The sequence below is a fragment of the Anabrus simplex genome, chromosome 4 (genome assembly GCF_040414725.1).
Source record: "Anabrus simplex isolate iqAnaSimp1 chromosome 4, ASM4041472v1, whole genome shotgun sequence".
Lineage (NCBI taxonomy): Eukaryota > Metazoa > Arthropoda > Insecta > Orthoptera > Tettigoniidae > Anabrus > Anabrus simplex.
The window spans coordinates 430,496,442-430,513,634 of NC_090268.1; the positions used below are offsets into that span (position 1 = coordinate 430,496,442).

Sequence of the window (17,193 nt, forward strand, 5' to 3'; positions counted from 1 at the left end):
CTTGTACCAACATGTACATTGGCAGCTTTAGTAACAGTCGTGGTGAGATAGCAGTGATCAGCTCTACTGTTGCGCAGTTGGCTCGTTGGTCTAGGGGTATGATTCTCGCTTTGGGTGCGAGAGGTCCCGGGTTCAAATCCCGGACGAGCCCGTCTGTTTTTAAATGTTTTCGAGGAATATCAATGTACGTTAGTGATATTGCCTTGCGAAGAGTTCTTCTGCCTATTTGATGTAAATCTTCCCTTACATGCGTTTCCTAACTATGCCAGCAAAACGTTATATACAGTAAAGTCCCTCTCAATTGAACACACACAAGAGCAAATGGACTATCCCTGGATTCGAGTTACAATACTTGAGCGTTTTACCTACTGTCCAGTCGATTCGATCATCACTAAATGACTAAGATACGGTTCCCTCATGATCTGCGATGGTTGCTGTACGATTTCAAATTTAATTACATAATTAGGAAATGGTGGTGATTTCTCTCCTTGAAAATTGTAACTGTCCGCCTGTGTGGAGTAGTGGTTAGCGTGATAATTTGCCACACCCGCTGGCCCGACTTCGATTCCCGGCTCTGCCACGAAACTTCAAACGTGGCACGCTGGCTGGAGCACGGTACACTGCGGGGCGCTGCCATCTGGAGCTGTTTAACGCGGTGTCCCAATTCTCCTCCAAGCAAATGTCGGTATGGTACATTATTGTAATCCAGGGCTTTCGCAGTTCAACGAATAACCAGATCAATCCCAGTGAAACGTGAGTGGCTACTGTTCTCTACTTCAAACTATGGACTGTGATTTTACAAAACTCTTGGGCTCGTCCGGGATTTGAACCCGGGACCTCTCGCACCCTAAGCGAGAATCATACCCCTAGACCAACGAGCCACTCGACAGCTCGCGCTGTAAAGATAGCATGTATTTATTCCCACGATAAAACGTCGCCTGACTCGCGTCATAAACGCGTGGAGTTGATTAGTTTAACGGATTCGAATTGACTGTAGATTTGGCAACGGGGAGGGTGAGGGTGAAGCGACTGTGGGGCGCTCTTTCTGTCGGTGCTGCCAACTCGACTGAGAGTGATTTAGAGCGCAACACCACATTCACTGTTATACCACTTTGTTACAAGTTAAATATTCACTTATATTAAGACACCTAAATTTGAAAGTGGTACCGGTACATACGGGGCCCACGCACCCCTGTAGGATTGATTCCCTCCTCGGCCATGCTCGAAGTGGTTTCTCGCGGCTTCCCATTTCTCATCCAATCAAACGCCGGGATGTTACAAAACTTAAGGCACTCTTCCTTGTCTATCCCCTCCAATGTTCCCATTCCCCCGCAAGGTCCCTGTTCAGCATAGCAGGTGTGGCCGCCTGGGCGTGGTACTGTTCATCCTCGCCACTTGTATCCCCCTACCCAGAGTCTGCTCTTAAGGCAAGACGGTAAACAAATAAAGAGGTAGATAACGGAATGTAAGATATGTTAAATTGTCATTCACTAAATTCTCATTGAAGTCTGTCTGTTTTAACCCAAAGTTCTTCCTTCAATTATGTTGTGACATTGAAGATAAGACTCGCTTTCGCTCGTTGGGCTCCGCCCCTAAACCCCCAACTCCTCTACATTACAAGTGGTCACTTGGAAAATTACTATGCGCGTCAAGACGGCCCATATTTTTGCGTACTTATTTGGTCCTATGATATTTTCTCGCACAGTATATTCACGGTTTGTAGCCGAGATAGATGTAAACGTTTCGACGCGATGAACTTTACGTACGCTTCTTAAAAAATGCGAAATTATTATCCTAACGTAATGAGCAGCTTTAGTCCTAAAACTTGGTCGGTGCATCGTAGTTGAAACGATCTACATTTTCGTTTATTGATGTTTTGTCGTATCTGCATTGTGTAAGCCGTAGACTGGCTTAGAACCTTACATTAGGATTACAGTGTCCACATATTCCTTTCATTTCTGCATTTGTCCACGGTGCTAGAATCATGCATTTTTCTCACATATGACCCACGGAAGTTTCAGTGAGCCTGCCGAATTTCATGATTCTGTCGGTCTTATTTGTGTTAGCACAGTAAAATGAGATTTTGAAAATGTACAATATTGACGTAAATTCTGAAAATGCAGCTCTGTCTAAGGCATAAGAGATATATCCAGGCAATGTGCACGCTAATGGGTGCAGACTTTCATTTGGAAATTAATTGTGGCCAAACGGTACGCCGTATCGAGATACGGATTGCGCCATTAGACGAAACTTTTTGTCACCTATATTTTGGATTTAGGATATTTTGTCGTATCCTGGCTATTTATACCGTAGAAAGAGGTGAACTTATCAATCCATGTAAAATTTCGTACACTTTTAACAAGTTGAAAAATGATATGCCAAATTAGCAGACAGGTACATTCTTGACAATGAAACGGCCTACAATTTTTGTTTGAGGTTTTGCCGTATCTCTATCGGCTTCATCACAGATTGCTTAAGAATCACAAATTCGGCTGAAATTTGAGTAGTGTTCCGCATATTCCTTCCGTTTCCGCATACATTCAAGGCGGCTAGAATAATGAAAGTCGGTCTACATATGGCCAATGATTGTACCAAGGAGCCTGCTGAATTTCGTGCATCTATCTGTCTGGAGTGTGTAAATCAGTAAAATAATTATTGGAAAATGATCAATATTGACCAGAACCGGGAAAATCAAGGTCAATCTAAGGTAGAAGGGGTCGAGATACGACAAAAGTTCATAGGACCAAAACTGTAGATCTCCTCATTTTAGGAGACGAAAGTGCAATCGTTTTGCAGATAGCGATTACCGTTTAGCTACAAAAATTTCGAAACCAAAGTGCGCATCGTCATAAATTCCGCTTAATATTTCGTATTCTTTACGGGGGACCGCCTCTGTGGTGTAGTGGTTAGCGTGATTAGCTGCCACCCCCGGAGGTCCGGGTTCGATTCCCGGCTCTGCCACGAAATTTGAAAAGTGGTATGAGGGCTGGAACGGGGTCCACTCAGCCTCGGGAGGTCAACTGAGTAGAGGTGGGTTCGATTCCCACCTCAGCCATCCTTGAAGTGGTTTTCCTTGGTTTCCTACTTCTCCTCCAGGCGAATGCCGGGATGGTACCTAACATAAGGCCACGGCCGCTTCCTTCCCTCTTCCTTGTCTATCCCTTCCAATCTTCCCATCCCTCCACAAGGCCCCTGTTCAGCATAGCAGGTGAGGCCGCCTGGGCGAGGTACTGGTCATACTCCCTAGTTGTATCCCCGACCAAGAGTCTGAAGCTCCAGGACACTGCCCTTGAGGCGGTAGAGGTGGGATCCCTCGCTGTGTCCGAGGGAAAAGCCGACCCTGGAGGGTAAACAGATGATGATGATGATGATGATGATTCTTTACGGGGTAAAATATTGAATACTTGAACTTCTTGCGATTTCTCCGCAGTTTACAGGCTAAGAGCTATAAATTTGCGGAATTCTAATTATCTAGGGCACTGCAACATGGCGTCCGAAATTTTGTTTTGGGGTGGGGGGCACCACTAAAAATATTGAACTCTTCGGAACGTTTCCCTAACTTTCAAACTAATAGATACAACTTTGCCTAATTTAACGTTTCTACCTCATCTGGAAGTGGTCAATCATTTATGTCAGTCAGTGAGTCAGCAGTACGGCTTTATATAATAGAGATTCTGCTTCCCTAGAAGCGATCTACCTTGTACCAACATGTACATTGGCAGCTTTAGTAACAGTCGTGGTGAGATAGCAGTGATCAGCTCTACTGTTGCGCAGTTGGCTCGTTGGTCTAGGGGTATGATTCTCGCTTTGGGTGCGAGAGGTCCCGGGTTCAAATCCCGGACGAGCCCGTCTGTTTTTAAATGTTTTCGAGGAATATCAATGTACGTTAGTGATATTGCCTTGCGAAGAGTTCTTCTGCCTATTTGATGTAAATCTTCCCTTACATGCGTTTCCTAACTATGCCAGCAAAACGTTATATACAGTAAAGTCCCTCTCAATTGAACACACACAAGAGCAAATGGACTATCCCTGGATTCGAGTTACAATACTTGAGCGTTTTACCTACTGTCCAGTCGATTCGATCATCACTAAATGACTAAGATACGGTTCCCTCATGATCTGCGATGGTTGCTGTACGATTTCAAATTTAATTACATAATTAGGAAATGGTGGTGATTTCTCTCCTTGAAAATTGTAACTGTCCGCCTGTGTGGAGTAGTGGTTAGCGTGATAATTTGCCACACCCGCTGGCCCGACTTCGATTCCCGGCTCTGCCACGAAACTTCAAACGTGGCACGCTGGCTGGAGCACGGTACACTGCGGGGCGCTGCCATCTGGAGCTGTTTAACGCGGTGTCCCAATTCTCCTCCAAGCAAATGTCGGTATGGTACATTATTGTAATCCAGGGCTTTCGCAGTTCAACGAATAACCAGATCAATCCCAGTGAAACGTGAGTGGCTACTCTTCTCTACTTCAAACTATGGACTGTGATTTTACAAAACTCTTGGGCTCGTCCGGGATTTGAACCCGGAACCTCTCGCACCCTAAGCGAGAATCATACCCCTAGACCAACGAGCCAATCGACAGCTCGCGCTGTAAAGATAGCATGTATTTATTCCCACCATAAAACGTCGCCTGACTCGCGTCATAAACGCGTGGAGTTGATTAGTTTAACGGATTCGAATTGACTGTAGATTTGGCAACGGGGAGGGTGAGGGTGAAGCGACTGTGGGGCGCTCTTTCTGTCGGTGCTGCCAACTCGACTGAGAGTGATTTAGAGCGCAACACCACATTCACTGTTATACCACTTTGTTACAAGTTAAATATTCACTTATATTAAGACACCTAAATTTGAAAGTGGTACCGGTACATACGGGGCCCACGCACCCCTGTAGGATTGATTCCCTCCTCGGCAATGCTCGAAGTGGTTTCTCGCGGCTTCCCATTTCTCATCCAATCAAACGCCGGGATGTTACAATACTTAAGGCACTCTTCCTTGTCTATCCCCTCCAATGTTCCCATTCCCCCGCAAGGTCCCTGTTCAGCATAGCAGGTGTGGCCGCCTGGGCGAGGTACTGTTCATCCTCGCCACTTGTATCCCCCTACCCAGAGTCTGCTCTTAAGGCAAGACGGTAAACAGATAAAGAAGTAGATAACGGAATGTAAGATATGTTAAATTGTCATTCACTAAATTCTCATTGAAGTCTGTCTGTTTTAACCCAAAGTTCTTCCTTCAATTATGTTGTGACATTGAAGATAAGACTCGCTTTCGCTCGTTGGGGCTCCGCCCCTAAACCCCCAACTCCTCTACATTACAAGTGGTCACTTGGAAAATTACTATGCGCGTCAAGACGGCCCATATTTTTGCGTACTTATTTGGTCCTATGATATTTTCTCGCACAGTATATTCACGGTTTGTAGCCGAGATAGATGTAAACGTTTCGACGCGATGAACTTTACGTACGCTTCTTAAAAAATGCGAAATTATTATCCTAACGTAATGAGCAGCTTTAGTCCTAAAACTTGGTCGGTGCATCGTAGTTGAAACGATCTACATTTTCGTTTATTGATGTTTTGTCGTATCTGCATTGTGTAAGCCGTAGACTGGCTTAGAACCTTACATTAGGATTACAGAGTCCACATATTCCTTTCATTTCTGCATTTGTCCACGGTGCTAGAATCATGCATTTTTCTCACATATGACCCACGGAAGTTTCAGTGAGCCTGCCGAATTTCATGATTCTGTCGGTCTTATTTGTGTTAGCACAGTAAAATGAGATTTTGAAAATGTACAATATTGACGAAAATTCTGAAAATGCAGCTCTGTCTAAGGCATAAGAGATATATCCAGGCAATGTGCACGCTAATGGGTGCAGACTTTCATTTGGAAATTAATTGTGGCCAAACCGTACGCCGTATCGAGATACGGATTGCGCCATTAGACGAAACTTTTTGTCACCTATATTTTGGATTTAGGATATTTTGTCGTATCCTGGCTATTTATACCGTAGAAAGAGGTGAACTTATCAATCCATGTAAAATTTCGTACACTTTTAACAAGTTGAAAAATGATATGCCAAATTAGCAGACAGGTACATTCTTGACAATGAAACGGCCTACAATTTTTGTTTGAGGTTTTGCCGTATCTCTATCGGCTTCATCACAGATTGCTTAAGAATCACAAATTCGGCTGAAATTTGAGTAGTGTTCCGCATATTCCTTCCGTTTCCGCATACATTCAAGGCGGCTAGAATAATGAAAGTCGGTCTACATATGACCAATGATTGACCAAGGAGCCTGCTGAATTTCGTGCATCTATCTGTCTGGAGTGTGTAAATCAGTAAAATAATTATTGGAAAATGATCAATATTGACCAGAACCGGGAAAATCAAGGTCAATCTAAGGTAGAAGGGGTCGAGATACGACAAAAGTTCATAGGACCAAAACTGTAGATCTCCTCATTTTAGGAAGCGAAAGTGCAATCGTTTTGCTGATAGCGATTACCGTTTAGCTACAAAAATTTCGAAACCAAAGTGCGCATCGTTAAATTCCGCTTAATATTTCGTATTCTTTACGGGGTAAAATATTGAATACTTGAACTTCTTGCGATTTCTCCGCAGTTTACAGGCTAAGAGCTATAAATTTGCGGAATTCTAATTATCTAGGGCACTGCAACATGGCGTCCGAAATTTTGTTTTGGGGTGGGGGGCACCACTAAAAATATTGAACTCTTCGGAACTTTTCCCTAGCTTTCACACTAATAGATACAACTTTGCCTAATTCAACGTTTCTACCTCATCTGGAAGTGGTCAATCATTTATGTCAGTCAGTGAGTCAGCAGTACGGCTTTATATAATAGAGATTCTGCTTCCCTAGAAGCGATCTACCTTGTACCAACATGTACATTGGTAGCTTTAGTAACAGTCGTGGTGAGATAGCAGTGATCAGCTCTACTGTTGCGCAGTTGGCGCGTTGGTCTAGGGGTATGAATCTCGCTTTGGGTGCGAGTGGTCCCGGGTTCAAATCCCGGACGAGCCCGTCTTTTTTTAATGCTTTCGAGGAATATCAATGTACGTTAGTGATATTGCCTTGCGAAGAGTTCTTCTGCCTATTTGATGTAAATCTTCCCTTACATGCGTTTCCTAAATATGCCAGTAAAACCTTATATACAGTATAGTCCCCCTCAATTGAACACACACAAGAGCAAATGGACTATCCCTGGATTCGAGTTACAACATCTGAGCGTTTTACCTACTGTCCGGTCGATTCGATCATCACTAAATGACTAAGGTACGGTTCCCTCATGATCTGCGATGGTTGCTGTACGATTTCAAACTTAATTACATAATTAAGAAATGGTGGTGGTTATTAATCGAGTTCGGGGATTTCTCTCCTTGAAAATAGTAACTGTCCGCCTGTGTGGAGTAGTGGTTAGCGTGATAATTTGCCACACCCGCTGGCCCGATTTCGATTCCCGCCTCTGCCACGAAACTTCAAACGTGGCACGATGGCTGGAGCATGGTACACTGTGGGGCACTGCTATCTGGAGCTGTTTAACGCGGTGTCCCAATTCTCCTCCAAGCAAATGTCGATATGGTACATTATTGTAATCCAGGGCTTTCGCAGTTCAACGAATAACCAGATCAATCCCAGTGAAACGTGAGTGGCTACTGTCCTCTACTTCAAACTATGGACTGTGAGATTACAAAACTGTCCTTTACTTCAAACTATGGACTGTGTGATTACAAAACTCCTGGGCTCGTCCGGGATTTGAACCCGGGACTGCTCGCACCCTAAGCGAGAATCATACCCCTAGACCTACGAGCCACTCGACAGCTCGCGCTGTAAAGATAGCATGTATTTATTCCCACGATAATACGTCACCTGACTCGCGACATAAACGCGTGGATTTGATTAGTTTAACGGATTCGAATTGACTGTAGATTTGGCAACGGGGAGGGTGAGGGTGAAGCGACTGTGGGGCGCTCTTTCTGTCGGTGCTGCCAACTCGACTGAGAGTGATTTAGAGCGCAACACCACATTCACTGGTATGCCACTTTGTTACAATTTAAATATTCACTTATATTCATCATCATCATCATCTGTTTACCCTCCAGGTTCGGCTTTTCCCTCGGACTGAGCGAGGGATCCCACCTCTACCGCCTCAAGGGCAGTGTCCTGGAGCTTCAGACTCTTGGTCGGGGGATACAACTGGGGAGTATGACCAGTACCTCGCCCAGGCGGCCTCACCTGCTATAGTGAACAGGGGCCTAGTAGGATGGGAAGGGATAGGCAAGGATGAGGGAAGGAAGCGGCCGTGGCCTTAAGATAGTTACCATCCCGGCATTTGCCTGGAGGTGAAGTGGGAAACCACGGAAAACCACTTCGAGGATGGCTGAGGGGGGAATCGAACCCGCCTCTTCTCAGTTGACCTCCCGAGGCTGAGTGGACCCCGTTCCAGCCCTCGTATCACTTTTCAAATTTCGTGGCAGAGCCGGGAATCGACCCCGGACCTCCGGGGGTGGCAGCTAATCACGCTAACCACTACACCACAGAGGCGGCACTTCACTTATATTAAGACACCTAAATTTGAAAGTGGTACCGGTACATACCCCTGTAGGATTGATTCCCTCCTCGGCCATGCTCGAAGTGGTTCCTCGCGGTTTCCCATTTCTCCTCCAATCAAACGTCGGGATGGTACAAAACTTAAGGCCCTCTTCCTTGTCTATCCCCTCCAATCTTCCCATTCCCCCGCAAGGTCCCTGTTCAGCATAGCAGGTGTGGCCGCCTGGGCGAGGTACTGTTCATCCTCGCCACTTGTATCCCCCTACCCAGAGTCTGCTCTTAAGGCAAGACGGTAAACAGATAAAGAAGAAGATAACGGAATGTAGTATATGTTAAATGCCCATTCACTAAATTCTCATTGAAATCTGTCTGTTATAACCCAAAGTTCTTCCTTCAATTATGTTGTGACATTGAAGATAAGACTCGCTTTCGCTCGTTGGGGCTCAGCCCCTAAACCCCGAACTCCTCTACATTACAAGTGGTCACTCGGAAAATTCCTATGCGCGACAAGACGGCCCATATTTTTGCGAACTTATTTGGTCCTATGATATTTTCTCGCACAGTATATTCACGGTTTGTAGCAGAGATAGATGTAAACGTTTCGACGCGATGAACATTACGTACGCTTCTTAAAAAATGCGAAATTATTATCCCAACGTAATGGGCAGCTTTAGTCCTAATACTTGGTAGGTGCATCGTAGTTGAAACGATCTACATTTTCGTTTATTGATGTTTTGTCGTATCTGCATTGTGTAAGCCGTAGACTGGCTTAGAAATTTACATTACGATTACAGTGTCCACATATTCCTTTAATTTCTGCATTTGTCCACGGTGCTAGAACCATGCATTATCCTCGCATATGACCCACGGACGTTTCAGTGAGCCTGGCGAATTTCGTGATTCTGTCGGTCTTATGTGCGTTAGCACAGTAAAATTAGATTTAGAATATGTACAATATTGACGTAAATTCTGAAAATGCAGCTCTGTCTAAGGCGTAAGAGATATAGCCAGGCAATATGCACGCTAATGTGTGCAGACTTTCATTTGGAAATTAATTGTGGCCAAACGCTACGTCGTATCGAGATACAGATTGCGCCATTAGAAAAAACATTTTGTGACCTATATTTTGGATTTAGGGTATTCTGTCGTATCCTGGCTCTTTATACCGTAGAGAGAGGTGAACTTATCAATCCATGTAAAATTTCGTACACTTTTAACAAGTTGAAAAATGATATGCCAAATTAGCAGACAGCTACATTCTTGACGATGAAACGGCCTACAATTTTTGTTTGAGGTTTTGCCGTATCTCTATCTGCTTCATCATAGATTGCTTAAGAATCATAAATTCGGGTGAAATTTCAGTAGTGTTCCGCATATTCCGTACCAAGGAGCCTGCTGAATTTCGTGCATCTATCTGTCTGGAGTGTGTAAATCAGTAAAATAATTATTGGAAAATGATCAATATTGACCAGAACAGGGAATATCAAGGTCAATCTACGGTAGAAGGGGTCGAGCTACGACAAAAGGTCATATAAACAAAACTGTAGATCTCGTCATTTTAGGACACGAAAGTGCAATCATTCTGCTGATAGCAATTACCGTTTAGCTACAAAAATCTCGAAACCAAAGTGCGCATCGTCATTAAATTCCGCTAAAATTTCGTATTCTTTACGGGGTGAAATATTGAATATTTGAACTTCTTGCAATTTCTCCCTAGGTTACAGGCTAGGAGTTATAAATTTGCCAAATTTTAATGATCTAGGGCACTGCAACATGGCGTCCGAAATTTTGTTCTTGTACATACAACTTTGCAAAATTTAACGTTTCTACCTCATCTGGAAGTGGTCAATCATTTATGTCAGTCAGTGAGTCAGCAGTACTGCTTTACATAATAGAGATTCTGCTTCCCTAGATGCGATGTACCTTGTACCAGCATGTACATTGGCAGCTTTAGTAACAGTCGTGGTGAGATAGCAGTGATCAGCTCTTATGTTGCGCAGTTGGCGCGTTGGTCTAGGTGTATGATTCTCGCTTTGGGTGCGAGCGGTCCCGGGTTCAAATCCCGACGAGCCCGTCTGTTTTTAAATGTTATCGAGGAAGATGAATGTACGGTACTGATGTTGCCTTGCGAAGAGTTCTTCTGCCTATTTGATGTAAATCTTCACTTACATGCGTTTCCTAAATATGCCAGCAAAACGTTATATTCAGTAAAGTCCCTCTCAATTGAACATACACAATAGCAAATCGACTGTCCCTGGATACGAGTTACAATACTTGAGCGTTTAACCTACTGTCCAGTTGATTCGATCATCACTAAATGACTTAGATACCGTTCCCTCATGATGTACCAAGGTTGCTGTACACTTTCAAATTTAATTACGTAATTAAGAAATGGTGGTGATTATTAATCGAGATCGGGAATTTCAACATCATCATCATCATCATCTGTTTACCCTCCAGGTTCGGCTTTTCACTCGGACTCAGCGAGGGATCCCACCTCTACCGCCTCAAGGGCATTGTCCTGGAGCTTCAGGCTCTTGGTCTGGGGATACAACTGGGGAGAATGACCAGTACCTCGCCCAGGCAGCCTCACCTGCTAAGCTGAACAGGAGCCTTGTGGAGGGATGGGAAGATTGGAAGGGATAGGCAAGGAGGAGGGAAGGAAGCGGCCGTGGCCTTAATTTAGGTACCATCTCGGCATTCGCCTGGAGGAGATGTGGGAAACCACGGAAAACCACTTCCAGGATGGCTGAGGTGGGAATCGAACCCACATCTACTCAGTTGACCTCACGAGGCTGAGTGGACCCCGTTCCAGCCCTCGCACCACTTTTCAAATTTCGTGGCAGAGCCAGGAATCCAACCCGGTCCTCCGGGTGTGGCAGCTAATCACGCTAACCACTACACCACAGAGGCGGCATCGGGATTTTCTCTCCTTGAAAATTGTAACTGTCCGCCTGTGTGGAGTAGTGGTTAGCGTGATAATTTGCCACACCGGCAGGCCCAGTTTCGATTCCCGGCTCTGCCACGAAATTGGAAAAGTGGTACGAGGGCTGGAGCACGGTACACTCAACCTCGGGAAGTCAATAGTGCGACTGTGGGGCGCTGTGACTGACGGAGCTGCCATCTGGAGCTGCTTAAGGCGGTGTCCCAATTCTCCTCCAAGCAAATGCCGGTATCGTACATTATTGTATTCCAGGACCTTTCGCAGTTCAACAAATAACCAGATCACTCCCAGTGAAATATGAGTGTTTAGTGTTCTCTACATCAAACAATGGACTGTGAGGTTACAAAACTCTTGGGCTCGTCCGGGATTTGCACCCGGGGCCTCTGGCACCCTAAGCGAGAAACATACCCCTGGACGAACGAGCCACTCGGTAGATCGCGCTGTAAAGATAGCAGGTATTTATTCCCACGATAATACGTCACGTGACTCGCGATATAAACACGAATTTGAATGCACTGTAGATTTGGCAACGGGGAGGCATGAGGGCGTAGCGACTGTGGGGTGCTCTTTTTGTCGGTGCTGCCAACTCGACTGGGAGTGATTTAGCGCGCAACACCACATTCACTGGTATACCACTTTGTTACAAGTATAATATTCACTTATATTAAGATACCTAAATTTGAAAGTGGTACCGGTACATACGGGGCCCACTCACCCCTGTAGGATTGATTCCCTCCTCAGCCATGCTCGAAGTGGTTTCTTGCGGTTTCCCATTTCTCTTCCAATCAAATGCCGGGATGGTACATAACTTAAGGCCACGGCCTCTTCCTTCCCTCTTCCTTGTCTCTCCCCTCCAATCTTCCCATTCCCCAGCAAGGTCTCTGTTCAGCATAGCAGGTGTGGCCGCCTGGGCGAGGTACTGTTCATCCTCTCCAGTTGTATCCCCCGACCCAGAGCCTGCCCTTAAGGCAAGACGGTAAACAGATGAAGAAGAAGAAGATAACGGAATGTAGGATATGTTGATTGGCTATTCAATAACTTATCATTAAAGTCTGTCTGTTATAACCCAAAGTTCTTCCTTCAATTATGTTGTGCCATTGTAGACAAGACTCGCTTTCGCACGTTGGGGCTCCGCCCCCAAACCCCCAACTCCTCTACATTACAAGTGGTGACTTGGAAAATTACTATGAGGTGACGGTACGGATTGCGCGTTAAGACGGTCCATACTTTTGCGTACTTATTTGGTCCTATAACATTTTCTTGCACAGTATTCTATATTCACGATTTGTAGCAGAGATGGATGTAAACGTTTCGACCCAATGAATATTACGTACGTTTCTCAAAAAATGAGAAATTATATTCCTAACGTAATGGGCAGCTTTTGTCTTAAAACGTGGTAGGTGCATCGTAGTTGAAACGTTCTACATTTTCGTTTATTGATGTTTTGTCGTATCTGCATTGTGTAAGCCGTAGACCGGCTTAGATCCTTAAATTAGGATTCATCATCATCATCATCTGTTTACCCTCCAGGTTCGGCTTTTCCCTCGGACTCAGTGAGGGATCCCACCTCTACCGCCTCAAGGGCAGTGTCCTGGAGTTTCAGACTCTTGGTCGGGGGATACAACTGGGGAGAATGACCAGTACCGCGAACAGGCGGCCTCACCTGCTTTGCTGAACAGGGGCCTTGTGGAGTGATGGGAAGAGTGGAAGGGATAGACAAGGAAGAGGGAAGGAAGCGGCCGTGGCCTTAAGTTAGGTACCATCCCGGCATTCTCCTGGAGGAGAAGTGGGAAACCACGGAAATCCACTTCGAGGATGGCTGAGGTGGGAATCGAACCCACCCCTACTCAGTTGACCTCCCGAGGCTGAGTGGACCCCGTTCCAGCCCTCGTACCACTTTTTCAAATTTTCGTGGCAGAGCCGGGAATCGAACCCGGACCTCCAGGGGTGGCAGCTAATCACGCTAACCACTGCACCACAGAGGCGGCCTAAATTAGGATTACAGTGTCCATATATTCCTTTCATATCTGCATTTGTACACGGTGCTAGATCCATGCATTATCCTCGCATATGACCCGCGGACGTTTCAGTGAGCCTGGCGAATTTCGTGATTCTGTCGGTCTTATGTGCGTTAGCACAGTAAAATTAGATTTAGAATATGTACAATATTGACGTAAATTCTGAAAATGTAGCTCTGTCTAAGGCATAAGAGATATAGCCAGGCAATATGCACGCTAATGGGTGCAGACTTTCATTTGGAAATTAATTGTGGTCAAACGCTACGTCGTATCGAGATACGGATTGCGCTATTAGACGAAACATTTTGTGACCTATATTTTGGATTTAGGGTATTTTGTCGTATCGTTGCTATTCATACCGTAGAGAGAGGTGAACTTATCAATCCATGTAAAATTTCGTACACTTTTAACAAGTTGAAAAATGATATGCCTAATTAGCAGACAGGTACATTCTTGACGATGAAACGGCCTACAATTTTTGTTTGAGGTTTTTCCGTATCTCTATCGGCTTCATCACAGATTGCTTAAGAATCATAAATTCGGGTGAAATTTGAGTAGTGTTCCGCATATTCCTTACCAAGGAGCCTGCTGAATTTCGTGCATCTATCTGTCTTGAGTGTGTAAATCAGTAAAATAATTATTGGAAAATGATCAATATTGACCAGAACAGGGAATATCAAGGTCGATCTAAGGTAGAAGGGGTCGAGATACGACAAAAGGTCATATAACCAAAACTGTCGATCTCGTCATTTTAGGAAACGAAAGTGCAATCATTTTGCTGATAGCAATTACCGTTTAGCTACAAAAATCTCGAAACCAAAGTGCGCATCGTCATTAAATTCCGCTTAAATTTCGTATTCTTTCATCATCATCATCATCTGTTTACCCTCCAGGTTCGGCTTTTCCGTCGGACTCAGCGAGGGATCCCACCTCTACCGCCTCAAGGGCCGTGCAAGATTCGGAAACGGGAAGTAGACCCTTTGCGTACGCGTCCAGGGCACTTTCTCCCCTGGAGATTTATGAACTTGAGTGTTTAGCAGTTCTGTTCTCATTGGAAAAATTCCGTATGTATGTGGAACATGTAAATTTCGACTTGGAGACTGATAATGAGGCTCTTTCTTGGGTGCTTAGAAGGCCTAAGCGAACTGGCAGATTGACTAGATGGGCATTAAGGATTTCCGCCTTGAATTTCAATGCTCGCCACATTCGTGGCACTGATAATGTAATTGCAAATGGGCTCAGTCGTATGTTTTGATGGTGAAAAAGACCCCCCCTGAAAAATCTGGAGAAGTTACTCCGCAGTGCAGTTTGGTAGAAGTAAACCCTATCCTATCTAACCTTCCTATGCTGTACCAAGACATTGCTCAATATCAAAATGATGACCCTGATTTGAAAATAATTTTAGAGAAAATCATGTCCGGGGAAAATCTGAAGCCATACTCTAGTGAGAAAGGTGTTCTATTGTGTCAGTCCCGTCATGATAAAAGGTTAAAGATTGTTGCTCCGAAAATTATTGTTCCTACCATCTTCCAGTATTATCATGATAGCCCTCTTGGTGGACATTTAGGTGTATTTAAAACAAGGCAAAAAATTCGACAATTTTTCATTTGGAAGAAGATGGATAGTGACATAAGATCTATGGTTAAATCATGTAGAATTTGTGTAGTTAGCAAACCTAATCTAAATAACCGAATGGGATTGCTGTCTTCCTCCAAAGCATCTAGAGCTATGGAGCGATTGTTTATCGATCATATCGGACCCTTACCACGGTCTTCTCGTGGGAATACTCATGCATTAGTGTGCATTGATGCTTTTACCCGGTTTTGTTGGATCTTCCCAACCAGATCTACAAATTCACAAACAACTATTAACTGTTTAAATTCCATTTTTGCTTCATTTGGTACACCTAAGTTCTTAGTTTCAGATAATGCTAGTGGTTTTACCAGCCACACATTTAAGAAATATTTATTTGACTTATGCATTTCTCATGTCACTACTATTCCCTATTACCCGAACCCTTCATATTCGGAGAGGATGAACAGGAATTTGAAAGCTGCACTAATTGCGTACCATCATTCCAACCAGACCAAGTGGGATACTTGTCTTCATTGGCTGTCAGCAACCCATGAATCCCATGGTAAGACTCCTATGGAATTAATGTTTTGTTTTATTCCATTTTCACCTCTGTCAAACCTCCTTCACATTGAGGAGCTGTTACCGGATCTGTCTACCCCTTGTAATGTCCGTAAGGTGTGGGATGAAGCCAAGGCAAAGTTAGCCCTGTCATATGAGAAGGTTCGGAAAAACTATGACAAGGGACGAAAACCCACCAAGCTGAAGGTTGGAGATCAAGTTTTTGTTAAATGTTATCCCATAAGCAAAGCTATCAATAAATTTTCTTCCAAGTTGGCTCCGAGATTCCAAGGTCCTTGTACTATCTTGCAGCTTTTGAGTCCAGTATCTATGCTGGTAAGTGATCCTATTGCCAAAAGGATAAGGAGAGTTCATCTCTCTCAAGTAAAGCCTGCGTGAGTTTCTGTATAATTGTGTGTTTGGTATTGCTTGATTCTAAATTTGAGATTGTGAGGGTAATTCACCAGTTATCATTTCGATTTAAGATCAACCTTTTTAAAAATCTGAAATATGGTAATGATATTGTTCGGGGAGTTAATGAACTTGTAGTGTGGAGTATAGAATTTTGAACCATGCATGTGTGTGTGTTGACGTTGGGAAGGTCTTGTATTTGGGTTGGACTGGGCTAATCGTCTAAACCGTAATAATCTAGAATTGAGTAAACACCAAAGGTTAACTTGATGAATTATGATGGTGAGGTTATGTATTATCCATGTACAGTAACTATGAGTTTTCCTATCTGCCTTCAGTCTACTTTTCAGTAAGCGAGTTAAGTCATTCTGGTTGTACTATAAATACCTACCTTCTTCGGCGGGTAAATTTCTATTGGTAATGAGTAAGTGTTACCATTGACCAATTTGTGTAAGGCGAGTTGCGCGCTGATTATCTAGTAACTAAGGATCCCTAAGCCTGAGGAGTGAAGGAACAATCTCCTCTTAATTTGTAGATATGGGTTTATGGTCCTTGTTGGGAATTATTTGTGTGATGATATAGTGGAAAAGTTTTAGCAGTTGGTTGTGATTACATAGTGATTTGTTGGCATGTGTTGTGGGTTGTAAAGTTTTTTCCTTAACCTTCGAGGAATAACACATGTACTCTGGTATCAGTTTAGTAGCGTTATACTATGATGTGGTTTTGATGTTGCTGTTCCTTTTTGCTTAAGACACATGGTGAGGCTGCTCCTTTTCATGTTACCTCTGTGTCATGAAGTATGGGCTGTAATTTATTTATATGAATCTGCAACCTATCCTTTCCTTCTTAATTGTAAATGCTACCTTCTGATCCCTCATGTGAAGTCTTGTTCCCATCCCATGTTTGCTTGCATAACCTATTTTTCTGACATAATCATGAAACTGTCTTTGTTTTATTGAGTATTGGTTATTAATTTGACTCCTTACCAGCCATTAGAGGTTTGTTGGTGGTGTATAATATAGGTTACTGCTCCTTGATTTCCTGTGGTTACCTGGTTTGAGGTAAATTTCTTTAACTTTTCATCTAATCCGGGGTTCATTATGGAGATATATTTTGGGGTAT

The 17,193-nt window shown here is 43.9% G+C and overlaps 5 non-coding genes across 5 annotated transcripts; 3 read left to right on the plus strand and 2 right to left on the minus strand.

The window, feature by feature from the left end:
* Positions 1-79: 79 nt before the first annotated feature.
* TRNAP-UGG (transfer RNA proline (anticodon UGG)) lies at positions 80-151 on the plus strand. The gene has a single exon. It is a non-coding gene; the product is annotated as a tRNA-Pro (tRNA).
* Positions 152-809: 658 nt separating this feature from the next.
* TRNAP-AGG (transfer RNA proline (anticodon AGG)) lies at positions 810-881 on the minus strand. Its single transcript has one exon. It is a non-coding gene; the product is annotated as a tRNA-Pro (tRNA).
* A 2,895-nt stretch (positions 882-3,776) lies between these two features.
* On the plus strand, positions 3,777-3,848 carry TRNAP-UGG (transfer RNA proline (anticodon UGG)). The gene has a single exon. It is a non-coding gene; the product is annotated as a tRNA-Pro (tRNA).
* Positions 3,849-4,506: 658 nt separating this feature from the next.
* TRNAP-AGG (transfer RNA proline (anticodon AGG)) lies at positions 4,507-4,578 on the minus strand. The gene has a single exon. It is a non-coding gene; the product is annotated as a tRNA-Pro (tRNA).
* Positions 4,579-6,966: 2,388 nt separating this feature from the next.
* TRNAP-UGG (transfer RNA proline (anticodon UGG)) lies at positions 6,967-7,038 on the plus strand. The gene has a single exon. It is a non-coding gene; the product is annotated as a tRNA-Pro (tRNA).
* Positions 7,039-17,193: the final 10,155 nt, after the last annotated feature.